The sequence below is a fragment of the Mauremys mutica genome, chromosome 13 (genome assembly GCF_020497125.1).
Source record: "Mauremys mutica isolate MM-2020 ecotype Southern chromosome 13, ASM2049712v1, whole genome shotgun sequence".
Taxonomy (NCBI): Eukaryota; Metazoa; Chordata; order Testudines; family Geoemydidae; genus Mauremys; species Mauremys mutica.
The window spans coordinates 18936911-18958187 of record NC_059084.1 but is presented as its reverse complement, the minus strand read 5'-3'; the positions used below and the strand labels follow the sequence as shown (position 1 = coordinate 18958187).

At 47.0% G+C, this 21277-nt stretch overlaps 1 protein-coding gene and 1 long non-coding RNA gene across 2 annotated transcripts in view; one reads left to right on the top strand and one right to left on the bottom strand.

Moving 5' to 3' along the window:
* Window positions 1-21277, bottom strand: part of HNF4A (hepatocyte nuclear factor 4 alpha) — a 69188-nt gene that overhangs the window by 35274 nt on the left and 12637 nt on the right. The window lies entirely within an intron of this gene.
* LOC123348107 lies at window positions 7291-17711 on the top strand. The gene is made up of 2 exons (XR_006573164.1): window positions 7291-7572; window positions 15066-17711. It is a non-coding gene; the product is annotated as an uncharacterized LOC123348107 (long non-coding RNA).

Here is a 21277-nt window from a genome sequence, read left to right as displayed (position 1 = left end):
ATCAATTTATCACTTAATAGCACCAGCTGAACTGCATAGAAGGGCCAGTAATTAACGATTAGTATCAGCTCTCTGTGTAATCAAAACATCCCAGTTTATTTCTCAATCAATGCAGGGCGATTTAGTCTACACACTGCGAGTTAATGGCCTTGAACTAGTTTTGATCACTCTCCACAGGCACACAGGACAGACTGGGCCAGGCTGTCTAAAAGACTTGATTGATAGGAATGGCAGCTCAACACTGAAATCCTGGGGCCTCAGACTCCGAAATTGTACTTGCCATTGGGACGTGACATTCGATACATGAACGGAAAATCATGGTGTCCTCAGCATGGTGATTTGCAAAGTCTGTGCCCCAAGACACTGACAGTCTATATTTGAAGGCACAGACACCACCTATACCCTGAGGCTACTGCTATATGCTCCGTAGGCTACCTTACTTCCACTTGGTTGCTGGAGGTATGGGAAAGCCCCACATTCCTTTCTTGGGACTGATGTCTAGTGTTCCTTCCCTGGGGTGGGAGCAGGAGGATCATTAAAGATACAAAGGACCCCCCCTCTGAACTCACATGGCCGGTATATCACTTCCCCTTCAGCCAGGAGGATTCTGAGCCAGGAATTCATTTGTTTGAAACAATGTGTGTGAGGTGGGGGGTGGGGTGGAATACAGCCCCTTAACAGCCTCATTCCTGGGACCTCAGTCCCAATCCAGGCTTGGCCAGAGTGATCCCTTTGATTAGATAAATGGTGCAGACACTAAGTCAAATATGTGCAGGATTTGCCATAGTGTCTAGTAAAATATCATAAAAGCATGGCCCGTTTTGCTTAGTTCAGCAAAACCAGTCTTTGTTCAACTAGGCTGCTGACTAAATGAGACTGAAATACTTGCTCACTCCCATTAGGTCTGGAGGACGTATGTCAGGGAGGATTCAGAATGCTAGGAACAGAAAATGAAGAGATGTATACGAAAGGGGAGTAGGGGAGACTGAGGGAAATTAGATTGCACAGGAGGCTGGAAACTGTCAACAGGACACAGGAGCCTTTCACCTCTAGGTTGATGGTGACTGCAATTACTGGTGTTTTCAGTTCAGTTCCTAGTGTACAAGATCCAGATCCTCAAAGACACCTAACTCCCATATCACAAAACCCTTATCCTAGCAGAGAGGTCAAAGACTGACTGGGACAAGGAGACCACACACTTCCTGCATTCTTGAGGATGGTCACACCAAAGCAGAGATGGGGTACACTACCAGGAATGCTTGATTTTGCTTCCATCAGCAATAAACCATCCTACTCATTAATCAAGTTACCCAAGCTCCAATCTAGTATGAGAGGATTCTTCTCTCCCTGAGAGACTGACAACTTCTCTACTGGGAATTTAGGAGAGACTCCCTTGATGAATCAGTGGTAACTTGGTGCCTGTGTGATGGCATCTTTGAATGACACACTGACCCATCCTGGGCTAAGCACATAGACCAGGGCCAGTGAATGGGTGGCCTGAGAGGAGACTCCTTAAAACATTATTTAATGGACCAATCTCTTCCTTTTTAGGCTGATTTGAATTTTTCTGCCCCACTTAGCAGATGTTTCCCTTTTAGTACCAGTCAGAGGGAGAGACAAATTCTGATCTCACTGGTAAAAATCCAGAGCAAATCCACTGACTTCAGAAGAGTAACCCCACACTAGGGCTGACACAATGCCCTTTGAAGTCACAGGAATTATTCTCATCAACTTCAATGGGTCCAGGATCAGGCCCATTGACACCAGTGCAGCTGAGAGGAGAATTTGGCCCAGTTTTAGCAAGTAGCAGCAGCTGGAGGAAAGAAGGCAGAAGCTATGGAGGGTTTAAAGGTGGAAACTGGGCTGGACAATAGGTCTCTCCATGTTCTGTCCTGGTGATGAGAGTCCCGGTGAATGGCAGCTCCACATGCACTGAGCAGAGCCCCAGACAGAATCCAGTTGGTTAGGGAAACTTCCTCCTATCACCCCATCAATCTTTCTCCCCACCTGGCTTCTCAGCGCTTCATACTATGTGAGACAGCTGTAATAGGAAACTGCTAGAGTTCCAGGAACTGGAGTACCCTGCGCATGGGGCAATCATTCGATTTTATCAGAGAGCAGTAAATTCTCCTGTGTTTTTCCTCATAGGAGGGTGACATGAGACTAATCCTGCCCCATATACAGACTGACAAGCTTGGCAATTTCACTAAGAGGAAAGAAGATTCCCAGCAAATAAGATACGTGCCTCATTAAATGAGGAGTAGGATACAGGGCAATTAATAAATGGGCATGGGAAGAATATAATCCTCCTGTGTGCAGAGAGACAGAGAGACACAGGAGCGGTCTGTCTGTACCACCTGCACAGAGCCAGTGAAGTTATAACATGGCTGTCTGCTGATCCAGTTACAATTTATACTGTGAACACGACAAGAGTTGAACACAGATGATGCCTGTCCACACTGCAGATTGTAACTGAGTCACTTGGCCTGCTTATATGTGTGGCGTGGCTGAGCCCAAAATCTATAACAGGCATATACTGACAATTTTAGATTGTTACTTCTATTACCAATAAATGTAACCCCCACCCTTCTAAATTGCAAAGAAGAACAAGTTTGGAAGAAGGGAAAGGGATGCAGAACTATCTTCACAATCAGTGGAAGTGGCAACCCATTGAATTCGATGGAGTTATACCAGCAGAGAACGTGGCCCCGGCCATATAACCCCCACTGCCCTATGACTAACGTGGAAACCTCTTTTGTGCAGATATTCAGGGACATGACCTTTGGCAGCACTTCCATACCTTGTCCTGTTAATGGAGTTATTGAAAGTGGATTGAAAAATCAGTGTTGTTCTTTAGGGAGAAAGGAAAACCCCAGTGACTTCTTAAAACACAATCTGTCACCATTCAGAAGCCATAGCTAGATGGGAGGCATGAGAAGCAGTGTCCTTGTGGTGAGAGCAACGAATTGGGCGTTAGAACTCCCATTCTGCTGGCTTACTCTGTGACTTTGAGCAAGTCACTTCACCTCTGTGCTTTGATTTATCATCTGTAAAACAGACAAAGGCTGAAATAATTAATGTTTGTAAAGTCTTTGAGACCATTGGCTGATTGAAGGTATTAGCTGATAGACACGCAAGGCAGTTTATTATCCAGTAAGCGCTATCAGTAACAGCGAAGAATGTAGGGGAAGCAATTCTTTAGGCCTCTCTTTCCATTCAGCATGGAGACGGCCTTCCTCACATCCAGGAAGCCTGAGGCCTGTAGGAAGCTGAAGCCATTGGAAGCAGAAAATGATATGGCAGAATAATTTTGTGAGGAATATTGGCTCAAAAGCACTGGATTGAGGCTCCATAATCTGTTGAAAATAGGATTTCAAAGGTGATCTTTGATTCCCCAGGAACCGAAGACAGATACTCTGTCCTGCACTCCCTACAGACCCCAATGGCCATCCCAAGGCACCCTGTTCATTTGCAAGGTTTCCATGCAGAGTCGGATTAAACGACCAGAAAAAGTGAAGCTTTGTGCTGCTTCAGGAGAGCTAGGTGAAGAGGCATCAGAAAAGGACAAAGGCAAGAGTTACGGCTCTGGGCTGCTGGAAGGAGTGGGAGATGGCATGATGAGTGTTTGCAACCCCAGTCCCACAATTGGAGAGGGAGATGGGTGAGTCCATGAAATCACTCAGCACAGGACCAGGGAGCCCTCAGAAAAGTGTGCCCTCAAGTTGTCAGTGGCATTGCTTGTACCTAAAGCAGACCCTGGATCAGAAAGACCTAGAACACTGGTTCCCAAACTTTTTGGCATCACGCCCCCTTTTTAATTTTTGAGAAACCCTCATGCCCCCCACCTCTCCTTTACCATCATCCAAACACCCTTTTAACTAATTCAATTCATAATTCAAAATTAAAAATAAACACAAAAACTTGGTATACAATATTTTATTTAAAATGAAAAATAAGCACAAATAGTTTTTCTTGGCACAAAAGGTTAATAAAAATGTAATTTAAAATAACATATAGCATAAACAAAACAATTTTAATGTGAAGGATGATGCTGTATTTTCTTCACGAGTTGGGAAATTCTAGGTTTGAAAGATGAAAGTGCGCAACGCAAATCGTTTTTGACATCCAGTCGATTCCTTTGTTTCGTTTTTATTATGACTAAACTTGAAAAGCTTTATTCACAGAGGTACATCGACAAAAATGGAAGAATAATATGTAGCGATTCTTCTCCAACTTTCGGGTAAATTGGGAAGTATTTTATCCAAAATTCCTCCAGGCTTAAGTTTTCGAAAATATCTTTCGCACTTAAATTGTATTTCATTTTGAGTGCTTGTTCTTGCAATACTTCTGGCAATGAATCGACATCAACGTTGAACAGATTACATGCTAATTTATGAATGAGGTTGCCAGAAAAGTTGTCTGGAAAATAGTGGATGAATTCGTCAGCAAGGCAGTCCAGATGAAACACAATTTTGTTCTTTGCATCCTCTTTACAAAATTCTTGGAAACCTTCATTTTCAGCGAATGATGAAAATGTTGGAAAAGATGAAAAGTTAGGTGTCTGAGCTTGCGTTTGACGTTTCCAAAGCTTGATTTTTTCCGTAAATGCTTTGATGGCATCGTGGTGCACTATAATGTTTGCAGTGTTGTTTTTTTGCAGCTTCAAATTGAGATTGTTCAAAGATTAAAAAATGTCCATAAGGTATGCCATTGAAAGTTGAAACGTTTGGTCCATAAATGCATGATATAACTCTTCTTTTTTCTGTTGCTCGAGGAAAATTTCCACTTCGTCTTTCAGTTTGAATAATCTTGAAAGCATGTTCCCTTTGGAAAGCCATCGTACCTTCATGTGAAACAAAAGAATTTTATGATCGACTCCCAAATCTGCGCAAAGAGCTGCAAAAAGTCTCGTATTTAAAGTGCTGTTCTTCACAAAACTGACAACTTTGATGGCCAAATTCAATGATTCATGTAGGTCATCTGGAAGGGTTTTAGTAGCCAATGCTTGTCTGTGTATGATGCAGTGAGTCGTGGTTACGGCTGGACTTTTTTTCTTTCTCCAATGTCACAAATCCAGAGCGAGAGCCAAACATCGCTGGAGCACCATCTGTGCATACACCAACCAGTTTTTCCCATGAAAGTCCATTTTCTTCAAAAAAGTCAGAAACCATTTTCATAACATCAGAAGCCTTTGATGTAGTCATCAATTCCTTTAAAAAAAGCAGTTCTTCTTTCACAGTTCCATCATTAATGAATCAGATGTAGACAAGCAACTGACAGCATTGTTCTACATCAGTGGTATCGTCGCACTGAATTGTGAAAAAAGGAGAAGCTTTCACTGCCTCCACAACTTGAAGTTTTAGATCTTTCGCCATGTCATTGATGTGACGTTTCATGGAATTGTCGAAAGCGAAATTTTCGATATTTTTTTCTTGCTTTTGGCACCAGGCGCAATGTCAGCTGCTTTCAGCAAGCAAGGCTTCACAAGAGTTTCTCCTATTGTGTGCGCTTTCTTGGCTTTAGTGATGAGCAATGACAGTTCATAAGATGCTTCTACCTCTTTGGCCGACGCTTGGTGAAAAGTGCCAGTAGTGTCCAGCTTCATGCGTTTTAAATGTTGAAGTTTAGCAGCAAAAAACTCTTTTGGTTTGTCTTTCAAAGCACTGTGGTTCCTTGTCAAGTGTGGCTCAGGATGACTAGGCCTCAAGGCATCACTGCTGAGAACTGCATAGCATATTATGCATTGAGGATGATCAATCCCATTTTTTTTCCATGACGTTGAAACCGTACTTAATGTAGTCTTCATCGTACCTCCTTTTCTTAATTGCGGCCATAATATACTAATAAAAAAAAATCTATAAAAATATTTTTTCTGATTTGTGAATAATAATGGATGCAAGTTAATTTGAGTTATCGCAAACGGTTTATTTACTACTACTATTACGTACGGACGCGTGCTATCCTATATATACCCCACCACCAGTCCGGCAAGTAGCTGGTCTTGTGTGGTGAGTGGTGGAGGTAACCACTCCCATGATAGAACAGTCTCTAACACTCTCACTAGCAAGCTAAGAAGTTTTAAAAAGTTCCATTGCTTTCTACATCGTTCTTTGGCTTCCCCACCAACCGAAACGGCACTCCTACATGTCGAAAGGCAAAAAAATAAAAAATATTTGCATTTCGTGGTATGAAATTTTAAAATATTGCAGTTATATACTTTTATTTGTAGTTGTATTTTTATTATTATTGTACTTTATGTTATACCTTTATTCTTGTCCACTTATGTTCATAATAAAAAATGAGAAGATTGTTAATACTTTATTGTAGTTAAATAATATAGGCCTGTAATTGGACAATTTTATGAATAGTTATTATTATGTATACAGAATATGTATAATTTATTGTCTGTTGGTCTATTAAATAAATAAATAAGTAAAATAAATAAATAAATAAATTTTACGCTGATAAAAAAATATTTTATGAACATTTCACAGCCTCGCGCCCCCTTTGGAATTTCTTCACGCTCCCCCAGGGGGGCGCACCTCCTAGTTTGGGAACCGATGACCTAGAATAAACATTCTTGAGATCCCTGGTGAAGTTTTGCCAAAGCAGCAGGTAGGGCTGCAGCCACATGGCTTGGAGTAAGTAGTACCTGGAACATTGCATCTCAAACACATACAAGTTTCCAGTAATCATCCATGCTTCATCTTCAAGATCTGTTTTTCAGCTGGGCCTCCCCTGGCCTCTAGTTTTTCATGCACAATGTTGTACCCACAACAAATTTCAAGCCCAAATGGCAATAACTGGATATTTAAGATCCTGAATTACACCTTCAGGTCTAGAGCTAGATTTCTAGCTGCTACAATTTGCAGGAATAATTCATAGCTGGTGCAAATGTAGAGGCCATTTCTAAACATTTCGGCCTACATTCTCCAGGCTCCACTGTGACCAAAGTGGCTTTGTCATGAGTGTATGTAAACCAGAGCTGTGTTCAAACCCAAAACGCTGGCTCTGAACCCACCCCAAATTTTGGAAAAGTTCTGTACTGGATCTGTACTGTGAAAGTTTTGTACTGTGAAGCTGGGACATGTGTATATTGCCACATTGAATGTCATCAACAAATATCTCTCTCTCTCTGTCTGATCTTTCAGTCTCACATTCACCAAATGAGCTGAGGGAGAAGCGCAAACCGCCTGAGTTACAAGCTAAAGAACAAAAGTCCTGGGGAAATAACGTCAGCATAGTCATCTCCACGCCCGGAAAGGTCCCTTCTGCTTTTCTCCCTTTGAAATTTCAAATTCCAGTTTGTGGACAAAGTCCTGTCTATCTGAGAATATAGATAGATCTCCGACCACTGACCAAACTCCATTCCAAGCAACTACCTAGTTATGCTTTTTCCCTGCCTTGCAGTCTCTTCTGTTCACTTGCTGGATCTGCTGGGATCGTACTGAAACTCTCACCAGAACGGTTGCGCACATACAAAGTGGATTTCCACATTTTCATCTTAATCTAACAGCTTCCTTTTAAAGTTGGGAATGGGGAAGAAGATGCTGATCATCTGTAATAAACCAGGTAGGACCCTTATCACCTGCAATTCCTGTGTGCAGCCATTACGAACAGAAAAAGAGAAGAAAACAAGGGCTCCCATGGTGCTTATACTAGCCATTTTAGGTCATTACTTAAATTTTTAAAAAGGCTATTTAAAAGGGTACAGAAAGCAACAGGCAGAATTAGCCCTTGGAAGCAGAGGCACTTCATGTGGTTAACTGATAACTCCAGCTAGCCTCCTCACTCTCTCATTTCCCCAATTCAGCTGAACTTACTTGCATGCTAATCATTTCTCGGCCTGTTTATCCTGCATTAAAAAATTAACAGAGAATAGTTTACTGCATGACTTGCTCACACACAAACCCTGCAAGCTAGCAGGCAGGCTTTAAACCCTTATGCAAGACTTTGGGGTCCACAACTGAATCTGGGCATCTAGAGAGATTATTTTTTTAAAGAACAGTTTTTCTAAAGTCAATATAAATTCCCCCCCCCCTTCCGTGCCCTGAGTATATTTGCTCTGTGGCTGTTTCCAAATGGGAAAGATAAAGCCAAGGGCTTGTATTTTGTCATACTTTTTGTAAACAGGGATATTTTGGCCACTTTGTCAAATCCCATTTGCCTTTTGTCGGAATTTGTCCCATAAACAATTACAGAGCAGAGTTTTCTGTGTGTTAATAAGCAGCTCTGAGGAATTTGGCTGGAGTCAGTCCGGGGCGCAGAGAGCTATATAGTTCTCTAGCCAATTGAAACAAGCATCAGGAAAAGAGCTGGTGTAGATCTAGGGTGACCAGACAGCAAGTGTGAAACATCGGGACGAGGGTGGGGGGTAATAGGTAAAAATGTAAGAAAAAGCTCCAAAAATCGGGACTGTCCATATAAAATTGGAACATTTGGTCACCCTATGTAAGAGCAGCAAAGAATCCTGTGGCACCCTATGTAGATCAGCTGACATACAGCAGCTGAGGCTCTGGCCCAGTAACATTTCCTGGAAATATTCTTGACAGGTGGGAGAAGTCTCCAGGGAGCTGTAAGGTTCAGCAGAATTAATTAGGGGTCTATTGTCCCCTTGATCTCCTCACATAACTCACACTAGGACATATATATATGGCATCATGAGGAGGATAAACTGACCTCTAAGGCATAATCTGAAAGCTACATAGTCTGTGAAGTGGTGAAAGTGACGAGTAAGGACAACAACAGACTCCAACTCCTAGAGTAGCCCCAGTATTTAAATTCCTAGGAATTATCTGTAGATCTGGTCTTGGCACCTGGGCCGGTTGGTTCTGGGGGCTGGTGTTTACAGGAGATGATGCCATGCCTGCATTGCCTGGGGATGGCATATGGCATGCTAAGGCAGCCAAGTCAGACTGGTTGCTGGGCCCTTTGGGGGCCCACGCATGGTGGCAGATATGCCATTACTTGTGCGTTTTGTGACATGTTGCCTGCTAACAGGCATTTGGGGCTTGATCAGGGCATAACAAACTAAACACACTGCAAGGTGCTTCAATCAACCTCAGGCTAGTGGACCACTGCAAACAAGAGGAATTCTCTGAAAATGACCAAGCCCAGGAAAAATCAGTCAGACTTGTCCATAAAATGTGCTCTGCTGCCAAGGATCCACTGGAATGGAATGGGTTAGGGTATCGAGTATTCCAAAGCACTTGGAACATGCGGAATAAGACATGCTTGGGAGTAGGGAAAAGATTCCACTATATCTCCATCCACGTATTTGAACTGGAAGCTGCAAAGGACATTCTCAGAGAGCCTGAGCTAATTAAAGGAACCATAATAAACAGCTGCTATGCAAAACAGATAGGGAAAGAGAACTGTCAACGCTTAGACACGCAGACCGTTTAAACATATCCCACTATAAGATTAACTCTTACAGTGCCTTTCATCCCAGGATCTCAAGGGGCTTTATTAATGCTGACAAAGCCTCTAAACACCCCCAGGAAGTAATTATTGTTACTGCCATTTTTTTGTTTGATTGCTTGGTTTGAATTTTTTTAATAGGACAGTTAACACAGAGAGGCTAAGGCCCAGGTTTTCAGAATTGCATACAACTGCACTCACAGCAATGCCAGTGCAATTGCACATCTCATCTATATGCACAGTCACTGAGTCTGCATCACAGTCATGGTAACTGCATGTGCAAATGATCGGTTCTATGTGTTTATGCACACAATTCCATGTGTGCCGCTTTGAATATCTGGGCTGAAATGATTCACTCAAGATCATGCAGTGAGTCACTGGCGCAGCTGGGAAGAGAACTGAAAAGTTCCATGTATTTACCTTTATACAGAGGCCCCCAGCTTGGCTAAACACTGCAGACTCCATTTCATGTTTTATTTTAATATTGCAAATGGGCCTATTTTTGCCCCCAAATGCACCACATGTTTGTGAATCTTTCATTAAAAACTTGATTGCAGTGAAAATGAGCCTATTCTGGAGCAAAGCAAGGGCCCATCTTGAGGGGAAAGGTGGTTTCGAAATGAAACATTCAAAATACAGTGTATACATTTTGGCAGATTTTCACTTTCAAAATGACCATTTCATCCCTTTTAGTGGAAAAGAAAATTTGAGGAGAACCAAAGGGCCAGAATGAAGTGGTGTAAGTCTGGAGCCAGATTCTTCCAAGAGCTCTGCACCCAGCAGAAAACACTTTTCTCCTCCCCAGGGGAGCTACAGAATGATGAATGCACACAAAGCTAGTCCTTAATGTGCAAAATTCAGCAAAAAAGCACCCCCTGGTTGAGCACAGCTCTGGTTCCAAGATCTGAAATGATCCTAGCAGTAATAACCTTCACTGAACAGCAGGTGTGTGAGCTGTGGGACTCCGGTGGGGAGATAAATGCCACCCATTCTGACTCAGGGAATCCCTGCAGCTCTGCAATGCAGGGAGCCCTGCTTAGCATACAGCTCAGCAGACACAGCGAGGGCCTTGCCACTAGTCCCTGCAGGCCACTTGCAGTTCATTTAGGTTTCATTTGCTTATACTTCATGTTCATTGTACACACATGAAAAAGCTCCTGGATAATTCCAGCCAGTGGAGCGATACCCAGAATCGCTGCTGTCAGAGGAGGAGAATTGCCAAAATCAACAAAGGTTACAAAGCAATTTTTTTTTGTAAAACAATTCCTCAGAATGACCTGTCTGAGTCACTGTTGGTACCATTTGCATCATCCACTGCCAGGACTGGGAAATGGACAGATGGGGCTAATTGCAAGGGACCATAAGAGATGGTAAACAGCTCCGAAACCCAAATGGATTAGGAGCTGGGGCTGTGTGGGAAAGTAGGGGATCCACTGACCACTATGTTCTGCTGAGAATCTGTCCTAGCATGGACAGGAAAGAGTAGATAAAGTCACTGTTTAGATAGTAGATTTCCCAAAGGACAAAAAGCATCTTCCTGAAACAAAAGCCTTCCTGATGGATGTCCCACACAGCATAGCATGGCAGACCTCTCCTGGGCATTGGGCCGTTCACTCTAGACCTGTCAAATGGAGTTAATCCATTAGTGGGGTCCCTCATCTGGGGCCCAGAAATGCTTTGGATGCCTCCTACATCTTCACACAACTGAGACTAAAACATGAGACCTCCATGGTTCATAGACAGCGGCCGCAATAGCAGCTCACCCAGTTGAACTAAACATCAGCCTCTCTCTGTCTGAGCCAATAAGGAGCTGTAATGAACTGGCTTCAGCTGGAAGAGCCTCTTTGCTCATGCGAGAGGAAGGTTGGTCTTATGGTGGTGGTGGTGTTGGGTGTTCTGGACAGGGATTCAGGAGAGCTAGGTTCAATTCCTGGCACTACATGGACCCCCCGGTGTTACTTTGGGAAAGTCACTTAATCTCTCTGTGCCTCAGTTCCCCATCTGTAAGACTTCATTTAAAACGTGTGGGGTACTCAGGTACTGCAGGGGTGGGGCCACTCAGAAGGACAGATCGATCTGACACATTCCACCACACGACTCCATGGGGCCACAACCACAAACGTCTTTCTTAACTACAGTTTCTGCCTTGTACCATAATTTATCCTGCTAGTGTAATGCCATGCCCTGGGTGGGTTGTTGGCGATGCGGCTCAAACCTGTGACTTCTGGGTCATAAGTATGAACTTCTCTGCCTAAGCTAAAAGACCCAGCTTTAGTCTATTGAAGGCATCCCAGTACTGGGTAACATCTGCCACGTTTGTTTTTATGTTGCTACTTGTTTATGTGAGACAATCTTTTAGCTATCCTGGGCCCAGGCCATGGAGCACCTTGAAGATAGAACCAAGACCTGGAACTTTATGTGGTATTCTATGGGAAGCAGGGCTGGCTCCAGGGTTTTTAACACCCCAAGCAGAAAAAAAACAAAAACAAAAAAAAAAAGCCGTGATCGCGATCTGCAGCTCTACCGCCACCGCTTCAGTCTTCAGCAGCAATTCAGCGGCTGGTCCTTCGCTCCCAGAGGGAGTGAGGGACCTGCTGCCGAAGACCCGGACCTGCTGCCCCTCACCGTTGGCCGCCCCAAGCAGCTGCTTGCTGGGCTGGTGCCTGGAGCTGGCCCCGATGGGAAGCCAGTGTAAGGAATAGAGGACAGAAAAGTTTTATATGCCGTGGTAGCCTGTGTCTATGAGATGTGCTACGGTGTTCTGTACCGCCCTTTCTATTGTCCAAGAGGGTAGCAGGCTCGTCAAACTCTGTCTGTGGCCCAGGCACGACTACAGGTGAACAGAGCCCCCACTGAGTGAGCCTAGGTTACACTAGCACCATGATACTGAACAATATTTCACCTCTTAGCACCTCATCCATCTTCTCCAACCGTTCCCAGCAGAAATGACATTGTGCTATTTGCTGTTAAAAGCCTCTTGGTATTAGTTTGACACCAAAAACACCTGAAGATTTCATGTGCAGTTTGGGGCATCCCAATACAAGATACAGTGATGGGGAAATTGTAAAGGATCCAAAAAAGAGCAAGAAAGGGTCTGATGGGAACTGAGAACTGTTCAGAGATATTTGAAGGGTATCAATATCAAGGAGGGAGCAGAATTGTGTAGGTGGAGGAATAGAGTGACAGAACATCAAGCAAAAGGGGAAATCAGACTGGACGTTAAAAAAAAGTCTCAGAAGTGAGATTCTGGGATAATCCTGGTTTCTGGAATTGGTAAAAAATAGACAATGCCCCAGGCACTCTTCCACATAGGCAGATACACTGGATGACCTCATATTTCCTGCCCCTAATATTTATGATTCTCTCATTGAAGAAAGATGTCGTCTATGTAATGTTAGGGCACAAGAATCATCAATAATTCCATCACACCAGAGGTTTATAATCCAAACAGTCTCATTTACAACACAGATGTGGATGCTGTAGCGCCATCTGGCTAACTTCCAAGATAACGCACGTCATCACAAATCATTAGTTCCCCTTTAAGCTGAACCCGGAACACAAAGGCAGGATAACATTATTATTTATCACAATTGGTTCCCCCAGCACCCTGGGCTAATGGCCTTTTCTGTCATAAAAACATTAAAATATATTATGACCATAAACTGCATAAATTGAGTCAACTAAATGTTTCAAACACCGAAGCCATGAACTTTTCTAAATCAATCATCAACAGATAAAGAATGCAATGATTAACTGGGTATAACTCCCAGTACAAGTGCCCCCAAAGCAGGTTTAATCAAAACACGCTGGCAGAGGATGACTTTATCTAGAGAGATGGCTGACAGGGCACAGACCTGGCTGCTTCTCGGAAGCAGCAGCATGTGTCAGAAGAAGAAACAAGATGAGACTGTTTTACAAAAACACATCCCTCCATAATTTCTTTCTCTCTTGTTTGATTCAAATGGATTTTAGTGCTACTGAAAAGGGGGACACTGCTAGCTCTGCAGATTGGAACCCTTTAGCCAAAGGACAGGTGCAAAACTGAACACGAGCTGCAGCTGCAGTGTGGGCAATGCAGGCAACCCTGACCTGAGAGACTGCCTGAGTGGGGAGTTCAATCTCCATGCCCCATTCAATCCTCGGCCTCTCTTCTGAGGGTGCCAACAAACCAGGAATTGCACTGTAGACTACCAACCCATCTCACCAAAGGCATCAAAAATTATTCGATGGCAGTGACTACAGAACCAATATCTTTATCGGGTGTTGTGGAGATCGATCTATCTATAACTAATCTAAGAATTTACACCATGTGCGTTGGCGTAGTGTGAGTCTTGGATTCATGTGCCTTGCGGTCTACAAAATGTCAGAATTAAGTTCTGGGATGTTGCTAGGAAGTGTTGTAGGCAGGAGGAGTGCAGAGCCCCAGCCTGGGATTTACCTAGCACTGTCTAGGGGGAAACTAATATTTCCCTAGTGAGCTATGAGTGAAAACACAGGGAGTCCCAGGCTAGTTAGTTCAGACTTGGCTAGCTAGGAGTTTGTGTGTGTGGCACTCACCAGGCTTCCTGACCATAGGACTGTCCCTGTGCAGCTTGCATAGGGCGTAAAGGGCTAGTAAAAATAATCCCGTATCACCCACTTTGTCTCCGACTTCAGAAGGGCTTTGGCCAGTTTCAGCCTATGACGTTTGGATCTGGAGAGTCTGATATTCCCTAGACTAAGAGCGCCCAACTCGGTTCCTAAGAAGTCTGTCTCTGCTCCATATGGCCAGAGCTAGAGGGGATTTGAGTGCATGTGGTGGTAGTGGCATGGCTCAGCAGAGCAGGGAGACACTGAGAATGGAGCAGCACTTTACACTGATATCAGGGTATAGAGAGAGTTAGGGTTGAAGCTTTGTCTCTCAGCACATGATGCCAGGCTTCATTAAAGGTACATCAGCCAGGAGAACAGGGCTGGGCTCTGCTGAGGGATAGTTTCCCAGTAGCTTCAGTGGGAGTCTGTTTGGGCCCTAAATGAGGACTGAGCTCGAGAGTTCTCCTCTGACTCGGCTGGAACTGGGTGCCCTCTGCTTTCCACCCTGGGCCTATAGGGGTACGTCTGTCTACGTTGTAGTTTGGAGCGAGCCTCCCAGCCCGGGTAGACGGACTCATGCTAACGAGGCTTGAGGCAGCACGCTAAAATTAGCAGTGTGGATGTTGCAGCTCAGGCTGCAGCTTGGGCTCTCAACTGCCCCAACCTTCTAGGCTTGGGAGCCCACGTTCCTGCCCAAGCCACGACAGCCACACAGCTATGTTTAGTAAGCTAGCTCAAGCCCTGCTAGCACGAGTTTATCCACCCAGTGCACATACCACGGGAGACTGGCTAGAGGTAACCCCTTTGATTGCATTTATTTGACCCTCCCTAATAGTCCTGTGGGCTGTTTGCCTTCCTCTGCCCACCAGCTTCTGGGCCTGGAGTTCTGCGTAGGGTTTGGCCCAGAGTGAGTGCAAGGTTCCTGACCCCGAGTCGGTGGCAGACAGGAAGAATGCTCTGGCGACAAGAGGAGGTGTGTAGGTGAGGAGAGCTGAGCAAACGACGGGGAGGATTGCTAAGTCTCAATTCAAAGAGTTTCACTTCAACCATGTTCCTGTCCTCTTCCCTTTCAGTGAACATCCCAGCCCATGGGCGTTATAGGGGGAGTGCGACGGAGTCTCTCAGGCCTTCTCCGCCCCCTGCTGGAGATGTTTGCACCCTAACAACACTCCGCTCAAGATGAACCCACGGACTCAGACTGGGCTACCAACAAAACTTAGTCATCTAGTGGCCTAGAAGGGCCAGGAGATGCTGACCAATCAGGAGCCAGCAGGCCAGTTAAGAAGGCTTGCCTGCTGCCTCTCAGGACAAGCGTGGGGTAAGACCGGGACAGAGGAAGAGCACTCAGTGCTAACCCAAAATGCCAGGGCCAGGTCATATCCTTGTTTTCAAGTGCTGCAACCAAGCATATGCCTTTGATGTTTGTTTGTTGAACATACAGGCAGCCAAATTCTGTGTTTGTAATTGCGTAGGGCCTGACGCTGAATTGACAGCCCAGACTGCCCTGCTCCGAGCAGGCAGCCACCACTCGTGGGGGAAGGCAGGGAGAGTCTGCAGTACCAGGCTTGGCCCAACAAGGCATGCTGTGGAGCTGCCACACCTGTGAAAAAGAGCTAGTCCCACGTCACAGGTGCATTTTCCACTCAGTAAGCGGGGATTGAATTCTGCAGCCTTGGGTTGGTTGAAAAGCGAGCAGCTTCCAGTTTACACCGTGTTCCTGTAACTTCTGTGCCCCTCGGGTTGGTGTGAGGATGTTTTCCCATGGACCCGGGGAGAAGAGGCCGCTTGTTACTCAAACACATTCTCCTAAGAAAATGCCACCTTATATGAGGAGATGCTGTGACTATACACATCATGGTATGTCACCTTGAAACGATACATGTTCATCTGAAATGGGAGACCCACTTGGCAGGACTTGTGATGTCCAAGTAGAGTCCCCGATTTCCGCTATGCAGAAATGGAATCCTAACAAGTCCCTCCTTGGCTGACCAGGATCCCTGGTGGTTTGATACCTTTGTATTGCTATTCCTAGCAGTCCCGTCATTCCCGAGGAGCAGAGACATCACGGTCACCACAATTTAGGCCAGGATCTCACTGCACAGTTCACCCTCAAGAGGCAAAGTGCATCGCAGAGTAATCAGGGACTTCTTTGCCTACACTGCAGCTGCCAGTGAATCGCCAAGCCTGGACAGACAGACTTGCACTAGTGGGGCTTGAGATAGCAGGCTAAAAATAGCTGTGTGCGGCAGAGACTTGGGCTAAAGACCAGAGCTCGAGCCTAGGGGATCTGGTGCCTAGCTCGAGTCACTGTCAGAGTGGTAGCGGCCGCACAGCAATTCTTAGCATGCTAGCTCGAACCCTGCTAGCATGAGTCTGTCTTCGTGGGCTGGCTCACGCCCAGCTGCAGTGTAGACATACCTTTGCAGGCCTGAGATAGGATCAATAACACGGGGGTGAATTCTCTGAGGTCCTAAACCTATTTTTCAGTCACTTTACATAAGGGAGAATGCCTTAGTCCCAGGTACTCCAGACGAGTAGGAAATGCAGAGTCCTTCTGGCTGGTGGCAGGGGGACCTCCGGGGGACAGACAATTCCATACAGGTTCCAGGCAGTAGCCTAGTGACTGGGATAACAGGGCTGTGGCACTAGATTCAGGCCCTGCCCCAGGGACTTCAGGGTAACAGAGAATTCAGTGCTGGCTGCCAGCAGTTCTGGTCACCCAGAAACAGCTGGCAAAATAGAAAGGGCAGATGTGGGCTGAGGAGAAATGTTGGTTTGGGAGAGTCTTAAACCAGAACAGTGCCATGATAGTTAAACATGAGGTACCTGAGAGGCAGACCCCCACTGCCTAGCCCTGAAGGATCCCTTACTGCGCTGACCCCGAGGGATGTTTTCCCAAAGCCACTGCCCAGGAGCTTTCTCGGTGCTCTCCTGTTCTCTCTGGTGGGGGTTTCAGAGCAGTCCGACATGTGGACTGCAGATGTGGGGGAGGGTCATTAGCACAGCTCTGCTGAATTCATCTGGATGAACTTTCACAACACCTGCTAGGAAAATACCATTCTTTCCCCGCTCGGCTGACTGTAAAGTTAAAGACCTAGTACCAGTACCTGGCGTCTCCTGGAGCAAGTTATAGCTGCTGCCATTCATTTTCCAGAGGATCCGTTGGGCCCCAGGAAGAAGCTAGAGAAGTCTCACCCCCAGACAGGGATTTCTACCCAGCAAGCACCACAAGGGCTGTGAACAAGGAGCCATGTTCAGCGCAAGTAACCGGGAGGCCAGCCGGAGTGTGGGCTGCAGGGATAAGCTAATCTCTTAATGCTGGTCACAATGAGATTTGACTGGAAGCAGGAGTTCATGCAATGGAGTTACAGCTTTTATAGAGTACTGACAAATGCTCCAACGTGAATTATAAGGTGGCCCGAGCTCTGCACCCTGCAACCATGCCCCTAGGGGTGCCCTGTGCCTTCTGGGCCACCTTTTCAAAGTCTCCTAACCCTGGCCTCTGATCTGGCACCCACGTATCTGCACCCACGCAGCTGCAGCTTTTGGGGGTGCACAACCATGTGTGCAAATGCAGAGGCTGCTTATGAAAACATGCCACACTGCGTTTAGCAAAATGACTCGGTGTGAGTCCGTCTCTGCAAGGTATGGGGGAAGCGAAAGGCCTTTATTAGAAAATATGTCTGTACAAACATCCATAATAAAATACCTTGATACAACAACCTGCGCTTGAATCTCCTGTGCTACACAGAGGGGCACAAGTTCCACAGTCCTAGGGTGACCAGATGTCCCGATTTTATAGGGATAGTCCTGATTTTTGGGTCTTTTTCTTATATAGGCTCCTATTACTTCCCACCCCCTGTCCCAATTTTTCACCTTTGCTGTCTGGTCACCCTACACAATCCCCATTACAAAAGGATAGGGAGTGATGTAATCATGGAATGCACTGGGCTGCAGAGTGCTCTCTGTATGGGCAGTGTTACAGCACGATTACTGTCAGTGCATTAGAGCATGCTTGATATGCCTAATAAGCTCACTTTTGGGACCTCCTATGGGCTATACAGTCCTGGTCTCGTTATAGTGGCAGTGCACTCTATATGGGGTGGGGCTACTACAGAAAGCTACACATGCTGCAGCTCAGCACTGCTAGCCAGATGGGGAATGTTTCACTGAACGGGTTTCCTCTTGTTCACTCCCAAGTGTCATATGAAGCGCTGATATTGACCTACGAAGCCATACGTGGCCGTGGCTACCTGTGCTATTGTAACAGGTGAAATCAGCAGGGGCACCGTGACCTAGGCTAAGAATCCCTGCATCCAAACATCTCCGGGTGGGTGGGTCAGGGAGCTCTTGAGGGGGGTCACTTTTTGTTCTGGAATTAGCCCTTTGCTTCAGCACAACCTGCCAGGTGCACAGAATAAGGCTCCTTTATTTACGCAGGCTGCCGGCTGACGGGGTGTATTTATTGTGGGCTGGGACTCTTATCGGGTTGACATTTGTCAGCAAGTTCTGTGCATTGGTTTAACCGCCAGCCCCTTCCCTAGTGAATCTCTCAGAGGTGATGGTGGAACTGAAATCCAGGTCCTTCAACATGCAACACAATCAAGAGCTTTCAGCTGGAGTGATCACAGGCTGTTCCTGCCCCCGGGACCCTTTGTGGTGTGGCATGCAGGAGAGACAGGCATGGTCAGGCCTGGTAGCAAATAAGGGGATTTTCTGGCTGGCAAAGCAGAACAAGACCTTGAGAGAGCCATTGCTGGTCTTATCTCAGGAACTGGGGTGCCGTGGCCTCTATTGATCTTTCTATTCCTGTCTGGCGGCAGTGCTCCTATGACCTTTCCATGCTGGCGGCTTTGTGCAGTGGGACAGAGCAGAAAATGCTGAGTTCTGACACTCCACCGCCTAAGCTGTTTGTGTGGTGGGGGGATCCTGATCCCCAGGGCCGGCTCCAGGCTCCAGCTAAGGAAGCAGGTGCTTGGGGCGGCAAATACTAAGGGGCGGCACTCCGGCCGCTACTGGGGCAGCACGTCCGGGTCTTTGGCGGCAATTCGGCAGCGGGTCCCTCAGTCCCTGTCGGAGCAAAGGACCTGCCGCTGAATTGCTGCCAAATTGCAGAGTGGCGCAATCACGCTGCCGCGGCTTTTTTTTTTTTTTGCCACTTGGGGCGGCAGAAAACCTGGAGCCGGCCCTGCTGATCCCCTCCTGGAGGAAGGAGAGACGATGCAAGAGAGAGAGGCAGCAGGGCAGCTCTTCAGTGAAGTCACCCAGACCCCTGGTGGGCGACGGTGTTTCAGGGCAATGGATTTAATGCTCATACCCGAAAGCTGTTGTAATGTCCCTGTATTCAGCATGATCTCGGGCAGGGCCGGCTTTAGGCCTATTCCACCAATTCCCCCGAATCGGGCCCCTCGCCTAAGAGGGCCCCGCTCCCCGTGAGAATCCCTTCCCTGGCACCTTTTTAATATTTACTCACCCAGCGGCAATCTGGGTCTCCAGCGGCACTTCGGTGGCGGGTCCTTCGCTCGCTCCGGGTCTTCGGTGGCACTTCAGTGGCGGGTTCTTCAGTGCCACCAAAGACACGGAGCGAGTGAAGGACGTGCCGCTGAAGACTCGGCGCACCGCCAAGTGAGTACAAGCCCCACGTGTTTTTTTACATGTGTGGTTTTTTTATTTTTTTTTAAGTCATCCCTGCTGGGGCCCCATCGAAACTATTCAAATTGGGCCCCGCACTTCCTAAAGCCGGCCCTGATCTCGGGGCTGGGGCTGCTGGAAATGCCCCACTCCGGGACAAGCCTAGACCATGCTTCCTTCTCAGGAGGTCTCCAGGGGCCCTCGCTTCTACACTTGCTGAGCCTGCTAATCTCCTCCTGGTGGCCAGTCACTGAATCTGAGAGGTCACATCCCTGTGCCTGGGGATTTCAGAGCCCAGGTAAAGAGGCTTCCCTGTTACTAGAAACCACTGAAACCCAGTCTGCAGGCTCAGGCGCTCCAAGCCTCTCCCTTCTCTACTCAGCCCCCACCCCATGGGAATCTCGCCTGCTCCCCTGGATTTCATCACAAACGCCAAACTAAGAGCAGCTTCCCAGAGAGGATCCCTGAGATTCACAGACCTGGGGCTGTTTGACAGTTCTGTGCCCTGATCAGACAGAATCCACAGTATCAGTGTGAAACCAGATGGATTTTGAGATCTGGAAGGTACAAGAAACACAGGGCAAGGAGGGGCCAATTGTACCCATCAGGACAGAAGCCAAAGGACACGCTTGTCACACCAACCTCTGGGGAGTGAAAGACCTACTCTGCTCCTGACACCTGTACCAGGACCAGAACAGGACCCGGAGCAACCTCACTCCCATGACTCAGGCTGATTAAAGCTGAGCAGAGACGGGCTGGCTTCCCCTGGCTCCTGCATCACTGTTCCTGGAGCACGGCCCATTGCTATTGCCTCCTGCAGCAATATAAGCTGGTCCTTCCTTTGCAAGTCTTTCGATGCCTCACAGGAGTGCCCTGCTCATTCCCACGGGGCCAATGCAATGGCCTTTGGCAGGGGTGATGTGTAAGAGACATGGGGGTCGCTCTCCTGATGGAGGGCCCCATGGGGCTAGGCCAGGCCAGTCCCTGCCCCCAGGAGCTCCCTAGGTTCTGTGATAAATACAGATGTTGTGATCCAGAAAGAGAGACAATGTCAGGGGAATGGTATATGGGGCTAATGTGCCTGGGGAGTTGGGGCTGAGCAAAGTATTTCGCTCGTGTGCCTATAGAATGTGCTGTGTCCTCATGCTCAGCGTAGCTGAAGGGGAAAACAGAGGTGGGTCTTGGAGCCCGTCGGAGCTGCAGTAAAGACTCTCTACTTTAAAATGGTCCTCTAGGAGCCAGTCTGCCCCCTAGGATCCCTGGAGCACGTTGCACTCCTGCTTTACTCCCCTCCTCGCCCCAGACCACGACCTGCGCAAAGGAGAGGAGAAGCAGCTGGCGTGGAGCTGTCCTGGAGCACCCAGGCCAGCTCCTGGGTTTGTCTGCCATCTCCCCTAGCTCCTGCCTCTGTTTTGTGTTCCCTCATCTTGTCTCTCTGGTTGGACCGGTAGCTCTTTGGGACAGGGTCCAGGGCTTTGTCCAGTTCTGCAATGTCTGGCAGCACTTTGGGCTAAACAGCAAGGACCAATGATAAATCCCAGCCCAGCCCTGCGGTCAGTCCCCAGATCTGTTCTCTCCCGCACCCCCCTGTGAGCCCGGCTCTGGGCTGTGTACTCTGAGGGGGCCTGGATACGCAGGAGCCCTGCTCGGCTCT